This window comes from Gadus macrocephalus, chromosome 3, assembly GCF_031168955.1.
Source record: "Gadus macrocephalus chromosome 3, ASM3116895v1".
Lineage (NCBI taxonomy): Eukaryota > Metazoa > Chordata > Actinopteri > Gadiformes > Gadidae > Gadus > Gadus macrocephalus.
The window spans coordinates 22,653,141-22,668,920 of record NC_082384.1 but is presented as its reverse complement, the minus strand read 5'-3'; the positions used below and the strand labels follow the sequence as shown (position 1 = coordinate 22,668,920).

The 15,780-nt window shown below is 45.9% G+C and overlaps 1 long non-coding RNA gene across 2 annotated transcripts; it reads left to right on the top strand.

Annotated features, from left to right (window-relative positions):
- The first annotated feature begins 12,510 nt into the window (after positions 1–12,510).
- On the top strand, positions 12,511–13,678 carry LOC132454608 (uncharacterized). 2 transcript variants are annotated; one of them, XR_009524955.1, is made up of 4 exons: positions 12,511–12,596; positions 12,725–12,850; positions 13,060–13,137; positions 13,270–13,678. It is a non-coding gene; the product is annotated as an uncharacterized LOC132454608 (long non-coding RNA). The 2 variants fall into 2 exon arrangements; XR_009524956.1 differs by having other exon boundaries at positions 13,054–13,137.
- The last annotated feature ends 2,102 nt before the right edge of the window (positions 13,679–15,780 follow it).

Sequence of the window (15,780 nt, the reverse complement as noted above, 5' to 3'; positions counted from 1 at the left end):
CTAGCGCTTGTTATTTTTAGCGTGCCGCTTTCACAGATCTCAGCAGGAGGCTGCGATCGTGCCATGTTCAGCTCACGCCTCAGCTTGTGTTCGTATTAGAATAGACGATGGCGGCGGAGTTTCCTCAATTCCCGAACTTGAAGTGCGGTCACGGCGCTTATATGCTGGTCTAATCCCGTTTATTTGATCGCCTGCCTCGCGGTGAGCGACATGTAGAAATGTCAAGCGTGTTATTGGACGAGGACTGAAGCTTGAGGACGAGGGATTTGGAACTGTTGCGCCTGGGTTTGTCAAAGGCCTTTGAAATGTGAAGTCAATGAAATGTTCTGTGTACATAGCATCTCTATCATTTTACCATTTGGCATTAATCATTTTATAAGCTATTTCGTTATTTTGAATGTCTTTTATTATTATATCTATTTTTTAAAGCGACGCCTTTTTTTGATTCACCAAACTGGCCAAAGTGTAAAGAACTGATATACATTATTGTAGATAAGAAAATTATGAGCGCAAGTATCAAGGTAAAGAACAAATACGACGGAACAGATGCTGCTGATCATTTTGATCAGAAAAAAATTCAATCTGCATTTTTTGTTTTCCATTTATCCGAGTTCCCAAAAAGGGAGCTTTTATCTATGCATTCTTTGAACCTTAAGAAACGGAAAGCCACAACAAAGCCTTGCATGCCTTGGAGCCGTTGAGAGAAGGACTGTACGTACTGAACAGAAATATTTTTTATTTTATTTATTCTATTTTATAAAAGGTATATACTTATTTTACTAGATTGGACGAGTAGGTTTAAGTCTGTAAATGTGGTCTCATCGTCTCACAGCCCATGCTGATTCACAATGCTGACAGGAAGTTTTCTCTTTGCCCCCGAACGGCAGGTAATAAACCACAACCCACACACACCCATCTTCTATTGTACAGTTTTCCGAGACTGGGAGTCCGCTCTCTGGGCAGGGGGGGGGAATTCCACTAGCAAAGAAACATGGCGTAACCCCGGAATCATCCTTTGTTGCCGACGCTGCATTCTCTGTAGAGACACCGCTTAAGCTAGCCTCTGCTTAACTGCAGTGTGAAACGTTGTCGATAATGCTATATGATCTAATGTGAAGAAGAGGCTCTTGCTTGGTTTATGAAGAACTACAGAGCAGGTGGATCATACTCACCGGGATCAATGTGCTTAATGAGGCCGCGCTCCAACCATCTGACCATGTGTGGCTGCAGTATTATTTGGCTAGGTACTGCAGAGTTAGACTTCTCCGCCAAGACGAGCTGGCTCCGATCCCAGTCCATGTCACGGCCCACTTGTAGTCCCCATTCAGCAAGATGCCCCTTACCCCTGATTCTTTGATCACCTTTGACTGACTATAGGTGATCGTAAAACATATCGACAAACCCATTTTGTATAGAAACCACCGAAGGAGCCAAAACTCTTTTTTACGAAGGAGATGAGAAACAAGCCTTCTAATCCGGAGCCACACGGCGTGTAATCATCCGTTCACAGGAAGCGATGCGACTGTAATTAAAGACGAAGAAGACGATGATAGGAAACGACTCCCAGTCTCTCTCACTAGTGCACACACACTTAACCAATACGGTCACACACTCACGCCACCATCCCTGCCACAGATGGATGTGTCAGCTTCAGTTTGCTGCTCACTGATTTGTGCACCATATCAACGTAACCTATTGTGAGAATAAAGAATATTATAAAACATGACACCTTGCGTTGGATTCACTCTGTCAGTGCGTGTGTGTTACATTATTGATTACTTAAAGAGCCCATGCCATTAAAATCACATTTTTCCTATTGTTTGTTAAATAACATAGGTCTGAATAAGTTTGTGAGCTGTGGTAAGTTTGAAATCTATGCAGTTTGTCTGCTGAATGCAATAGGCAATGAAAGGAAAAAGGCAGAAGAAATGAGCCGATCTGGATAAGGTGACACTGACGTAGCGTTGTCAAATTATTATTCATGGCCCTGCCCACTTGGTTGGTTCGTAACCACCCACAAGAATTCTGAAGGAGTCGTGATTGAGCTAGTGCTAAATGCTAATACGTGTACGGTAGTTGCTTAGCTCGTAGTAACAGGCTAGTTACAGAATTGTGAATGCAATGGCAGAACGACATCGAAGTACATGAACTGCGACATGCTGCCTGCCGCCGGTTGCCGCGAGGCACCACCGCCCGGCAGCGGGCAGCCGGGCGGTGGTGCCTCGCGCCGGCAGCAGACAGCGTGCGGTTCTGTCTACTACAGATTGATGTGGAAGTGGAAGAACCAGCGACGTCGGAGAACCCGACAAAGTCCTTTGTGATTCATTATATCGTCTGGACGTGCACACAGCTTTTGGCCGTGATAATATGTATTATTTGATATAGATATCTATGTATTATATGATATTATTTAGATATAGAGCTCCAGGACTGTAACGCAAGTGTTGTACACTTCCTTGTTATTTGGATAACCGTTCGGCTGTTGGTGTGATGGCGCATAACACGTCGGACTCTCGTCTCTGGTATTTCTACAACGAGACTCGTAGTGGGGGTTATCTCAGCCATGGTTGAGAATGAATTGGGGGGAAAGGAACTTTGGCTTTGACTCCCTGAAGTAGGCCTACATGAACCACGACATGGAGGAGAAGGGGATTAGGCACTATGCCGCATGCGCTTCACGCACGTTTCCTCACCACCACGGATAGCTTCACGTATTATTATTATCATAATAATAAATAAATGAATAAATATATATATATAAATCTATAATAAATAAATATATGAATGCGACACGTGGCGGCGGATTGTATTTGCGTCGCATATCCGTTACCAAGGCAACCCGCTGGGCCGCATCTGCACGTGGTTTAACTAATTAGTGCCACGCTCCGCGCTAATGAGTTCACCCGTGCCGATTCGTGCTCAGTCATCTCTAACTTACCTGTCTGCTGCTCAGTAGGCCAAACTAAGCAGGTCGGTCTCCCCACTAACCGTCTAACTTCTCCCAGGTACGGTGATGTATACTTTAGGAGTTTAACCAGAACTTGGTTGGAGTTTCCCGGTTTTGTGTGACAAATGACAGTTCTTGTAACGAACGCTTTTCGAAGTAAAACGGACCACCACATCTGGACCTGCTGTGAGTAGAACGTTTATTTTCCTAATAGGCTTACTTGATGTTTAATGTTGGTTCTTGATGTAATTGGACATCATGTCCACATTTAAATATGGTCGATAGTTTAAATGTGGTCGATAGTGTTTGAATATGGTCGATAGGGTTTAAATGTGGTCGATAGGGTTTAAATGTGGTCGAGAGGGGTTTAAATGTGGTTGATAGGGTTTACATGTTTAAATGTGGTCGATAGTGTTTAAATATGGTCGCTAGTGTTTACATGTGGTCGATAGTGTTTAAATGTGGTCGATAGTGTGTAAATGTGGGCGAGAGTGTTTAAATGTGGGCGAGAGTGTTTAAATGTGGTCGATAGGGTTTACATGTTTAAATGTGGTCGATAGTGTTTATATATGGTCGATAGGGTTTACATGTGGTCGATAGGGTTTACATGTGGTCCATAGTGTTTAAATGTGGTCCATAGTGTTTAAATGTGGTCCATAGTGTTTAAATGTGGGCGATAGTGTTTAAATGTGGTCGATAGGGTTTACGTGTGGTCCATAGTGTTTAAATGTGGGTGATAGTGTTTAAATGTGGGCGATAGTTTTTACATGTGGTCGATAGGGTTTACATGTGGTCCATAGTGTTTAAATGTGGTCCATAGTGTTTAAATGTGGGCGATAGTGTTTAAATGTGGTCGATAGGGTTTACGTGTGGTCCATAGTGTTTAAATGTGGGTGATAGTGTTTAAATGTGGGCGATAGTTTTTACATGTGGTCGATAGGGTTTACATGTGGTCCCTAGTGTTTAAATATGGTCGATAGTGTTTAAATGTGGTCGATAGTGTTTAAATGTGGTCGATATTGTTTAAATGTGATCGACAGTGTTTAAATATGGTCGATAGTGTTTAAATATGTTCTTTTCCCTCACTCTCCACCTCATCCCTAACTCTCCACCTCAAGCTGGTGTGTAGTGAGCGTTCTGGCGCCGATTGGCTGCCGTGCATCACCCAAGTGGGTGCTACATATTGGTGGTGGTTAGTGAGGTCCCCCCTTCACTTTAGGCGTCTTTGAGTGTTATTAATTATTATTATTCTTCATGTTTAACCTCTGTTTTCCTTTTATTCCTAGTCTGTTTTACATAGTTTTGAATGATGACTATATGCTCTGTAAGGTGACCTTGGGTGTCTTGAAAGGCGCCTCTAAATTAAATGTATTATTATTATTATTATCATTTGTAGTGTTTTTGTGTGGTTATAGGCCATTTATTTATTCAGGTGGTGTGGTTAAAGGCACCCAGTGCAACTTTCGAGGCTTAAAAATGAACATTCAATTTCTAGTCTTTTTTACACGTAGTAAGTTTCAATAACTCCATACCATTACATACCGACATTTAAGCAGCAAAGATGAGACGTCGTTGTGTGGTGAGAACTGATACAAAATCGATAACAACAACAATGCCGCCATTTTCTTTATTTTTTGTAACCTACAATAAATAAAGCAGGCTTCCAGTCAATGGAAAAATGGCTTCTCCCCACCGGCGATTGTTGTTGTTTACGATTTTCTATCAGTTCTCACCACACAACGACGTCTCATCTTTGCTCCTTGAATGTCGATATGTAATGGTATGGAGTTATTGAAACTTACTACGTGTAAAAAAGACTAGAAATTGAATGTTTATTTTTCATTGAATGTTTACATAAAGTTGCACTGGGTGCCTTTAAATGTGTATTCAATGTGCTAGTTGTGTGGGCTGATTTAAGACGTCTATAGAGTCTGATGCGTTTGCCAAATCATGTTTTTTATTAAGCCCTTGATCGTTTTATTAGGTGGATTTTTGCCTTTTAAAAACAAAACAAATTAAAAGTTAAAACCCTTAAGGATTTGATATATTTCTTTCAAGTATATTAGTCTAGATGCAGCTAAACTATACACAACTGCCAAAATAAAGTAAAAAAAAATGATTAGTATCAAGTTTTAATGAAGTTTCTACAGGTTAAAGGACTGTCGTTTGGAGAAGATTGGTGCCAATATTTGGGGAAAGGAATGCATGATTAATTCAAATTAAGTTAGCTTGAATCAACTTTGCCTCAGTGCTGTGGTTTGAGCACTAAAACGAATCTGCTCGTTCCGTTACTTCACAGGTCAAGGAGGAGAAAGTGATTCTGTGAGTATCAAAACTGAACCATGAAGAAGAAACTGCGAACTGTAAGTCCTTATATTTCCTCTTTATGCTGGGGTATTGTTTTGGCCTCCTCGTTGGCTGAGGTGGAAAGGTGAAATAATGTTTTTTGTTGGTACTTGGGCTAATTACCTGTTTAGTTTGAACATGTGTCAATGCTGTGTTAGAAGGGTTGTAGTATAGGTTCCAAGTGAATTGTGAGAATACTAACATAGGGTTTCAGAGTGCAGCCAAAACATACTCCAAGGTTTTGTCTAGATTTTCTTTCGACATGCTTCGCCACTACTTCCTGAACTTTGCATCACTTCACATGAGTTACTGTATGAGGGTTCAGATTGAGTGATCAGAGATGCATGCTAGGGTTCTGCGCTGTCTGAAGCCTCCAGCTCTGTAGACTTGCCCCCTTCAGGTGAAGGCATGTGTCTAAGAGGTGGTTGTGAAGTCATTTACATGAACTGGGATGTCATTCAAGATGGTGACAGGCTCTCACCTAAAGGAGAAACGCCCGGGGATGAGATGTGAGGGCTCTTCCTCAACGACTAGAACACCACCTCGGTCCTTCGCTAGAGAACCATGGAGCACCTTTCAACGTTGCCCACCATACATCTTGAAGCCGTAGCTACGGTTTCTCTACCTCCGCAGCTGGAGTAGAGCACAGCTGCAGTCACGAAAAGGGTCCTTGGTGGGATCTTACCGCGATAGGTTCTGATTTAAGAGGACCGAACTTCCAGGACCAGCTGTCCTCCTCCATTACTCTGCAGTTCAGCCTGAGAAAGGCTTGCATCTGAGCCAGCAGAGGGCTCATCGGCCTGCTGTTCATATGGGATGAGGAGAATCCTACTGTAAAGACCTACCAACCAATCCCTGCTCTGTTCAAGGTCTGGTCCGTTCATGACCTACCTACCAACTACTGGGACGTCCGATACCTACCAACTACTGGGACGTCCGATACCTACCAACTACTGGGACGTCCGATACCTACCAACTACTGGGACGTCTGAAACCTACCAACTACTGGGACGTCTGAAACCTACCAGCTACTGGGATGTCTGAAACCTACCAGCTACTGGGATGTCTGAAACCCACCAGCTACTGGGATGTCTGAAACCTACCAGCTACTGGGATGTCTGAAACCTACCAGCTACTGGGATGTCTGAAACCTACCAGCTACTGGGATGTCTGAAACCTACCAGCTACTGGGATGTCTGAAACCTACCAGCTACTGGGATGTCTGAAACCTACCAGCTACTGGGATGTCTGAAACCTACCAGCTACTGGGATGTCTGAAACCTACCAGCTACTGGGATGTCTGAAACCTACCAGCTACTGGGATGTCTGAAACCTACCAGCTACTGGGATGTCTGAAACCTACCAGCTACTGGGATGTCTGAAACCTACCAGCTACTGGGATGTCCGATACCTACCAGCTACTGGGATGTCCGATACCTACCATCCCACCACTGGGGTGACCTAATCAGATTACCTTCTCACCACTTCCATCAAATCCCGTCCCTGTTCTCAGGCTCATCAAAGCGGAAGAGTTTGAGTCTGAAGGAAAACAACTGGACTGCCTGTGGCTCTTCAGGTGGGCATGGCGAGGGTTCTACCTTGCCTGGTTGTTCATGTGGTCAGGGTTTTACCTGGCCTGGTTGTTCATGCGGTCAGGGTTCTACCTGGCCTGGTTGTTCATGCGGTCAGGGTTCTACCTGGCCTGGTTGTTCATGCGGTCAGGGTTCTACCTGGCCTGGTTGTTCATGCGGTCAGGGTTCTGCCTGGCCTGGTTGTTCATGCGGTCAGGGTTCTGCCTGGCCTGGTTGTTCATGTGGTCAGGGTTCTGCCTGGCCTGGTTGTTCATGTGGTCAGGGTTCTGCCTGGCCTGGTTGTTCATGTGGTCAGGGTTCTACCTGGCCTGGTTGTTCATGCGGTCAGGGTTCTGACTGGCCTGGTTCTTCATGTGGTCAGGGTTCTGCCTGGCCTGGTTCTTCATGTGGTCAGGGTTCTACCTGGCCTGGTTGTTCATGTGGTCAGGGTTCTACCTGGCCTGGTTGTTCATGTGGTCAGGGTTCTACCTGGCCTGGTTGTTCATGTGGTCAGGGTTCTACCTGGCCTGGTTGTTCATGTGGTCAGGGTTCTGCCTGGCCTGGTTCTTCATGTGGTCAGGGTTCTGCCTGGCCTGGTTCTTCATGTGGTCAGGGTTCTGCCTGGCCTGGTTGTTTATGTGGTCAGGGTTCTACCTGGCCTGGTTGTTCATGTGGTCAGGGTTCTACCTGTCCTGGTTGTTCATGTGGTCAGGGTTCTACCTGGCCTGGTTGTTCATGTAGTCGGGGTTCTACCTGGCCTGGGGTTCTTCATCCGGGCGTGATCAGGGTGACGAGGCATACCATGTGTGAGCGTGATGACATGGGGATACGCACTTATTATCCATCACAACATTTTAGGAAATGGTCCTTCAAGCTTGAAAGACTGCGACGTGGCTGCCCTTTCTAGCCCCGACATGATAGTTGGCTGGCAGGCCCTGTGGATTGTATCTTCTGGACTCCTGTGCTGGGATGCAAGTTTTTCTTGGGCTGAATTGCAATGCATTTGTCGATGCTAGCTGGACCTGGGAGTTGGGTCCCCCTTTGAATCAGAAACCATCTTGGTAACATCCCAACTAGGGTTCTCTTCATGCTGTAACCAAGCTCTTCTTCAGCTGAGGAGGAAAAGAAATCTTGGGCTTCAAGATCTATGAAGAGGAATATTGAAATGTGTGCAATGGTTCCCTCCCGTAGGCGCTGTGGTGTATTCTAGTCGCTGAGAAAGAGCCCTCGCATCCTACCCATGGCGTCTCTCCTTGGGGAGTCCCTGTCACAGTCTTGACGGATGTTCCAGGTCATGTAACTGATGCAACAGCCCTTTTGAACACTGTTTCTCCGGAGGGGGGCACGTCTACAGAACAGTAGACTTCAGACAGCACAGTATCCTAACATGCATCTCTGGCCACTCAGACCACACCCGGATCAATATGACAATGCTCATGCGATGTGAAGCGAGGAAGTAGCCAAAAGACAGATTAGTTAGCTTTTTTTGTACACTGGCAAGCATTGTTAATTGGTAGATAATTAGTTAAATGGGGTAACTGAAATGTTTAGTCAAAATGTTTTGTACATAAACCAACAGCAACAAACTACCAGATCGCCTCAAGGTAAGTCTGTTGGCTGTATTTTGCAATGAGACGACCACAAGATCTTCATCGTCGTTCAGCTCAAGGTGAGGTGCTGGTTACGTTACTTAGGGATGGTTCGTACTGGAACGTTACGATTCCAGTATGACGGGGCTTGGGGTTTCTGTAGAGGTTGGTAGTTAGTTTTGTGCAGTCTGTGAAGCTCTAATGCTGCAGTACTGTGTGGTGGAGGATAACTGGCAGTACGAACAGGATTGGCAATTGCGTTACGTCATCCACACCTTATTATGGCGTCTGGCAGTACGATCAGGATTGGCAATTGCGTTATGTCATCCACACCTTATTATGGCGTGTGGCAGTACGATCAATATTGGCATTTGCGTAAACCTCATAACTAATGAGCGTACCCAATTAAGGCAATCTGGCAGTGCCCCATTTCTATAGGTAACCATCTGCGATTATTGGTAAATCCTTATGCACTAGAAATTAGGAAGGGCACTCTTAAAATATATTTTTTTTTAATTATCCCGCAAACTACTTTGATAACTGCGCTCTACAATCAACTCTCGATTTTCTGCGCACACATTTATCGGGTCGCGTAAAAGATGGAGACGACGGCATTTACATACTACGGCTTTTTAGTTCTTCAACAACCCAGCAGCTGAATGTGGCTAAGTATCATTTTACTATCTAAATTACTATTGATATTGCTAGTGTTCTAAATATCTGGGCTGTGATCTGCTCAATATAGTTTCTGCTAGACTTCAGAAACAAAAGGAAGGGTTAAATGTAAGTGTGCTTATTCACGTATTATCCAATGGTATAGCTGTTTAGAAAAGTAAAGTTAATTGTTGCGCAAATGCTACCATAAACCTTTGACTTTTGAATAAATCAAACTAAGCACAAGGCAACTAAGATACGTGGTGACCAAGAACTCTTATATTGATGTTCAGTTTATTATTGGTGAGGCAGTGATGTAAAGCGCGTCGTGGTGTTTTTAAATGGATGAATGTTGTGCTAACAGACGGGGGGAAACTCCAGGCCTTGCAGTCCTGATCCTGTATGATGCAGAAGATGTCAATCCAACCGCACATGTGAGTGTTTGATATTGAAGCTTTCACATTGATTCCCACAGTATTTACCAATCTTTTATAACATTATGATCTTCTCAGTGATCTCTGCAGCGTGGTCGGTGGGAGGAGATGTGGCCGAGCAGTTGAACCAGGCTCTATCGGTGTAAGTGGCTTTCGATCAATGTTGATTTTTGCGTTAAAAGGATGAATATTGGATGTTAATGTGCTTGATTATGATGGTTCAGTACCTTGATTTAGTGTTTGGGAGTCCGCTTCCTGAAGACGTCCAACCTGTGTCTAGTTTATTGCTTCTCTTTCTGAAAAATTTACTCATCACTTTGGTTAAAAGCATCTGCTAAATGCCCTCAATGTAAATGTAGTTGATTAATAAAGCTAATTTACAGCAGTTTAGAAATGGCACGTCGTCTCCCAAGGTTTAGTTAAATATTGTACAACACAGCTGGGTGGACGTGAGGCTGGGGACCAGAGGGTAACCCCACTACCTGGACCAGTAATGGGGCAGCAGGGTGGACCAGGGTACCATCTCCAAGCCGCTCTGAAACTAATTGTTGAGGCTGATTTATTTTTTATTATCTTTCTCAGATTTTCATTCTGACAGTAGTAGTTTATACATTTCTCAACGAGTCAACTTGTAAACTTGAAGTTAGATATTTTTTCCCCTTTACAAAAGCAAGGGTGTGCAGGTTTGACCTCCCCGGCTTTGTTACCAGATTTTGGACCCAACTAATGCCGTTTCATGTTAGGTCAGGACGCGTTGGTGGAGGAGGAGGGCTGATGGAGGAGAGCCGACGGAGCCATGGTGGACGAGAGCCGACGGAGCCATGGTGGACGAGAGCCGACGGAGCCATGGTGGACGAGAGCCGACGGAGCCATGGTGGACGAGAGCCGACGGGGGAGCCGTGGTGGACGAGAGCCGACGGAGGAGCCGTGGTGGAGGTCCTGCCTTAAGAATGATGTCGGGGTGAATGCAGCCAATCTCTAAATTGATTATCACTCTCACTGCTACTGAACGGTTTCTGTTCTAAAATCGGTTACTTCAGCCGTCATCTAATATGGCTGATTTTGGACCCAACTACTGCCGTTTGTTAGGTCAGGACGCGTTGGTTGAGGAGGAGGGCTGATGGAGGAGATCCGATGGAGCCATGGTGGACGAGAGCCGACAGCGCCATGGTGGACGAGAGCCGACAGAGCCATGGTGGTCGAGAGCCGACGGAGGAGCCATGGTGGACGAGAGCCGACGGAGGAGCCGTGGTGGAGGTCCTGCCTTAAGAATGATGTTGGGGTGAATGCAGCCAGTCTCTAAATTGATTATCACTCTCACTGCTACTGAACGGTTTCTGTTCTAAAATCGGTTACTTCAGCCGTCATCTAATATGGCAGATTTAGAGAAAACCGTCCTTGGCTTAATGGAGCCATCAGTGAAGAAGTTTTATTGAGACTCTAACCCCTCAATGTGAAGGCTAGAGTCTACGCTACTGGTACAAGAATTCTACAAGTTTTATCGTTTGTTTTAAATATTGAGTTTCAGCTGAGGCAGAAGACAGTTTGAATAATGTTAACAGTCAAATTTCAAATGTGTGCTGTTGAATTCACAGAATGTTCTACCATTCTCCTGCATAACACATTTTCAAGTGTGTGCATGGTTCTTATTTATTTTTTTTAACTTGCAGTGTCTTCTATTCCTCTACATTTTACACCAAAAGCCAGTACTTTGGTTCAGAATGGTTTAAAAGAGGCGTCCAAAGAATAATCCCACCCACTGCTCAACTACCACCCCTGTTTGTTACAGACCCGATGGCCTTGGCTGATGGAGGAACTGCATCTGGAGGACGACCATGAATCTACCTGCCAACAGGTGGTACTGGTTTGCACTGGTTTGCATGAACTGAACATGGTGGACATGAGGCAAATTCCCTGCTTTTTGCTCCAGACCAGGACTCTGTGATGGAGGGGTGGTGATGGAGCCGTGCTGAGGACCCGCTGGTGAAGGACGTCCCTCGGTGGGGGGGCAAGGACAGCCGACCCTGAGGTGATTATACCTTACACTGCCACCTCAATGTGAAGGAGTAGGCTGCTAGACTAGCCACTCCACCAGCCCTACATCGGTCTCTTCAGCCATCGTTTTGATCAGAATGATTTTGAGAAAAAAGTCGCTGGGTTAATGGAGCTGTGAGTGAACAGGATTTATTCACTCACAATTTTGCTCTCATGTGAGGCTGCAGCGTCTGATTTCTCACATGAGTTCTGAAAGTTGTTATTCTGTAAAGGGGATGTATTATACCACCAGGTGTGAGTGTGATTAGCCTAACAAGCGGTTTTGAAAATCTGCCCCATATGACATCACTAGTGGGCGTGTCCACCTAGATCTGTGCTGAACAGATCATTCTACCAGCCTACCCAGTGGACCGAAGTAAACGTTGCTCATCTATCCAGCACAGATCTAGGTGTACACGCCCAGTAGTGATGTAATATGTGTCAGATTTTGGAAACGGCTTGTAAGGCTAATCACACTCACACCTGGTGGTATAATGTCCCCTTTTAAAATGAAGAAAAACTGTCTACTGAGGTGTGAGAATGTTTTTTTTTTTCATATCCTGATTGTATCGCTGACCCACCAGGATCCGCTCGGATCTACGATCGCTACGATGCGACTGCAGAGGTCTCAGGAAGGTAAAGGACAGCTGTGGGTCATCATTGTGTTCAGTCATGTGACGATCAGAACTAAGTGATTCAATTATTTATGGAACTGAACAGCATTTTCATCAACTAAAATATTTCAGTGTTCTGACTTAAAAGATTACAAACTATAGCTGCTTTGCATTTGCTTTAGTTTCTATGCAAGTTGGAAAGAATAAAACGAATCATATTCAATGCCCTCATTAACACTCCAGCCAGGGCTTTGGTTTAAACTGGGCGTCACAAGAATACCCCCCCCCCCCCAATTGCTCAACTACCACCACTGTTTACACAGACCAGGAGTCCTTGCCTGAGGAGAGCTGATGGAGGAGCCGTGCACCTGGAGAACCATGAGTCTGCCTGCCAACAAGTAGTACTGGTATGTTTGCATGAACTAAACATGACTTGTACTGGGAAACAACAGTTTACTACCAGACATTATAGCCAACTACCACTTTGATTGTGCCCAGACATTGAGGCCAAACGGCCCTGTTTGTCCCCAAACAGGAAGGCGGGGCATAGGGAGGTGATGGAGGACCTGCCTGGTGAAGGACATCAGGGTGGGGCGAGTGACACCCGACTCCAAGGGGATATCCACTGAGGAGAGAGCTGAAGGAGCCATGCATCTGGAAGGTGAGTCTGTTGCTGATGGAACTCTAAACGGGGTAGGATGGGGTGTTGGGCTCTCCATCAAATGGTGCTGGGTTCCACCCCTGAGTTCTCAGACTACATGGCATGGCGCACTTCTGAATTCACCAAGACTCTTTGGCTCGGACGGTCTGCCAGATAACTGAATCGTTGTGTCCTTTTGTATTCATATCATCCGTCTTTGTAAGGTGCAGTTGAAATGCTGTGTCCAGTCTGGGACACACACCTGAGCTGCGTCAAGCCTGTATCTCTGACCAGCTGGAGTCCCTTAGGTCAGTAGCCCACTGCTGAAGATGACATGGATATCGTGTTCATTGACTACAGGTGTAATAACCTTTTGATAATGTGACACTATCTAGACAGTCAACTGAACAATATGCTGTTTTCCTCTGTCCACATTTCAGTGATCAACAACCGCCACTCATCGCTGGCCTGTGGATTCATCTCCTTCACTCACACAACGTGACCTTGGCCTGTGGATTCATCTACTCCACACTCACACAACAGGACTTTGGCCTGTGGATTCATCTACTCCACACTCACACAACAGGACTTTGGCCTGTGGATTCATCTCCTCCACACTCACGCAACGTGACCTTCTCACCATCTGTTGCACGTTTGGATGCACCTAGCGTGTTCCATCGAGGGTTCCTTCCTCCCCACGGTGGGAGGGTTCCTTGTCCTTCAAGGCGTCGGGGTTCAGTGTTAGGGACAGAGTTAGGGACAGATGGCTGCGCTGGATTCACGATATACGCTTTGTGATCAAAATGGGTTCGGACATTGGACAAATCGCTTCCCAAAATGTTTCAATGTGTAAACGATTTTATAAAATGTATACTCATGGTGTTTATATAAAATCGTATATAACAAATTCTACCTGGTTGTGTGGCTTTTTCTGCATGTTGTGCATTATGTGATGTTTAATACTGACCATAATGAGTTAACCTATACACATCTACCCTACCCCCCCCCTCTACCCTCACCTTGACCCCCCCCTCCCCCTCTACCCTCACCTTGACCCCCCCTCTACCCTCACCTTGACCCCCCCTCTACCCTCACCTTGACCCCCCCCTCTACCCTCACCTTGACCCCCCCCTCTACCCTCACCTTGACCCCCCCTCTACCCTCACCTTGACCCCCCCTCTACCCTCACCTTGACCCCCCCCTCTACCCTCACCTTGACCCCCCCCCTCTACCCTCAACTTGACCCCCCCCTCTACCCTCACCTTGACCCCCCCCCTCTACCCTCACCTTGACCCCCCCCCTCTACCCTCACCTTGACCCCCCCCCTCTACCCTCACCTTGACCCCCCCCTCTACCCTCACCTTGACCCCCCCCCCTACCCTCACCTTGACCCCCCCCCCTACCCTCACCTTGACCCCCCTCTACCCTCACCTTGACCCCCCCCCTCTACCCTCACCTTGACCCCCCCCCCCTCTACCCTCACCTTGACCCCCCCCCCCCTCTACCCTCACCGTGACCCCCCCCCTCTACCCTCACCTTGACCCCCCCCCCCCCCTCTACCCTCACCGTGACCCCCCCCCCTCTACCCTCACCTTGACCCCCCCCCCCCCCTCTACCCTCACCGTGACCCCCCCCCCTCTACCCTCACCTTGAGCCCCCCCCCCTCTACCCTCACCCTCACCCCCCCCCCCCCCCTCTACCCTCACCGTGACCCCCCCCCCTCTACCCTCACCTTGACCCCCCTCTACCCTCATATTAGACATTCTCTGATACTATTGGCCGAGGCGGCGGGAAGCATATGGCGAGTGGATAGTGCCAAACCTAAGGATTCCCTGGAAGAGGCGAAGGAGCAGCCTACCCTACGTCGCCGTGGGAACGTGTGAAATTTTGAATGGGATTGATTGGGACTGCAGACGAGAGACCAGCAGCGACGTCACGGCGACGGCATGGAAGATCCGTCCACCGGCGGCGGTGTCACGGCGACGTACAGAAGGAAATTCAGACAAAATGTACATCTACTCTCGACGTGTGGATAAGTTCGTCGCCACTAAGACGCCTGCTGCCCTACGTCGCCGTGAGAACGCCTGAACTAGGTATGTGGCCACAAAGCTCTTCAGTGTGATTTTATGACGTAGTTTACGATTAACTAGTGTTTTATCAGGGTTCATACGGTCATGAAAAACCTGGAAAAGTCATGGAATTTTAAAATGGCTATTTCCAGGCCTGGAAAAGTGCTTGAAAAAAAATGTAATCCCAAATGTTTTGGAGAAGTCATGGAAATTTGTTATATTCATATTTTCATGTCATTCATTTACCTGGGATGAGCAAAATTGTGGGTTTCTGTGGTGGCAAAGCATTTCACATTTCAAACATGGGAGAGGCGGCATTAACGAGCCATGCCAAAGGAAGCAAACATCAATAGTTTGGATTTCTCATTGTTAGTTTAAATACTACATTTGATCACTTTTTCATGTACACACCAGAAGTTTCTCAAAATGTTTAGTCATGGAAAAGTCATTGAAAAGTCATGGAAATCTATTGGTCAAAATGTGTATGAACCCTGTTTTATACAACCAGCACATTTATATCACTTGGAACAGCAATGTATAATGTAGGACAGATAAACTGTTGTTTAAATGTAGGCCATTTTGATGGTGCCTGTTTTGATACGGTTATTCACTCTCAAAGTAGACCTATTGTTTTAGTTGCGATAATGAATTGCTAATTTGTTTAGGTAAAGCGCTTCATTGTGATTTTATGACTTAGTTTAGGATTTACTAGTGTTTTATACAACCAGCACATTTATATCACTTGGAACAGCAATGTATAATGGTGTAGGGCGGATAAAGTGTTGTTTAAATGTAGGCCATTTTGATGGTGCCTGTTTTGATACTGTTATTCACTCTCAAAGTAGACCTATTATTGTTTTAGTTGAGATAATGAATTGCTAA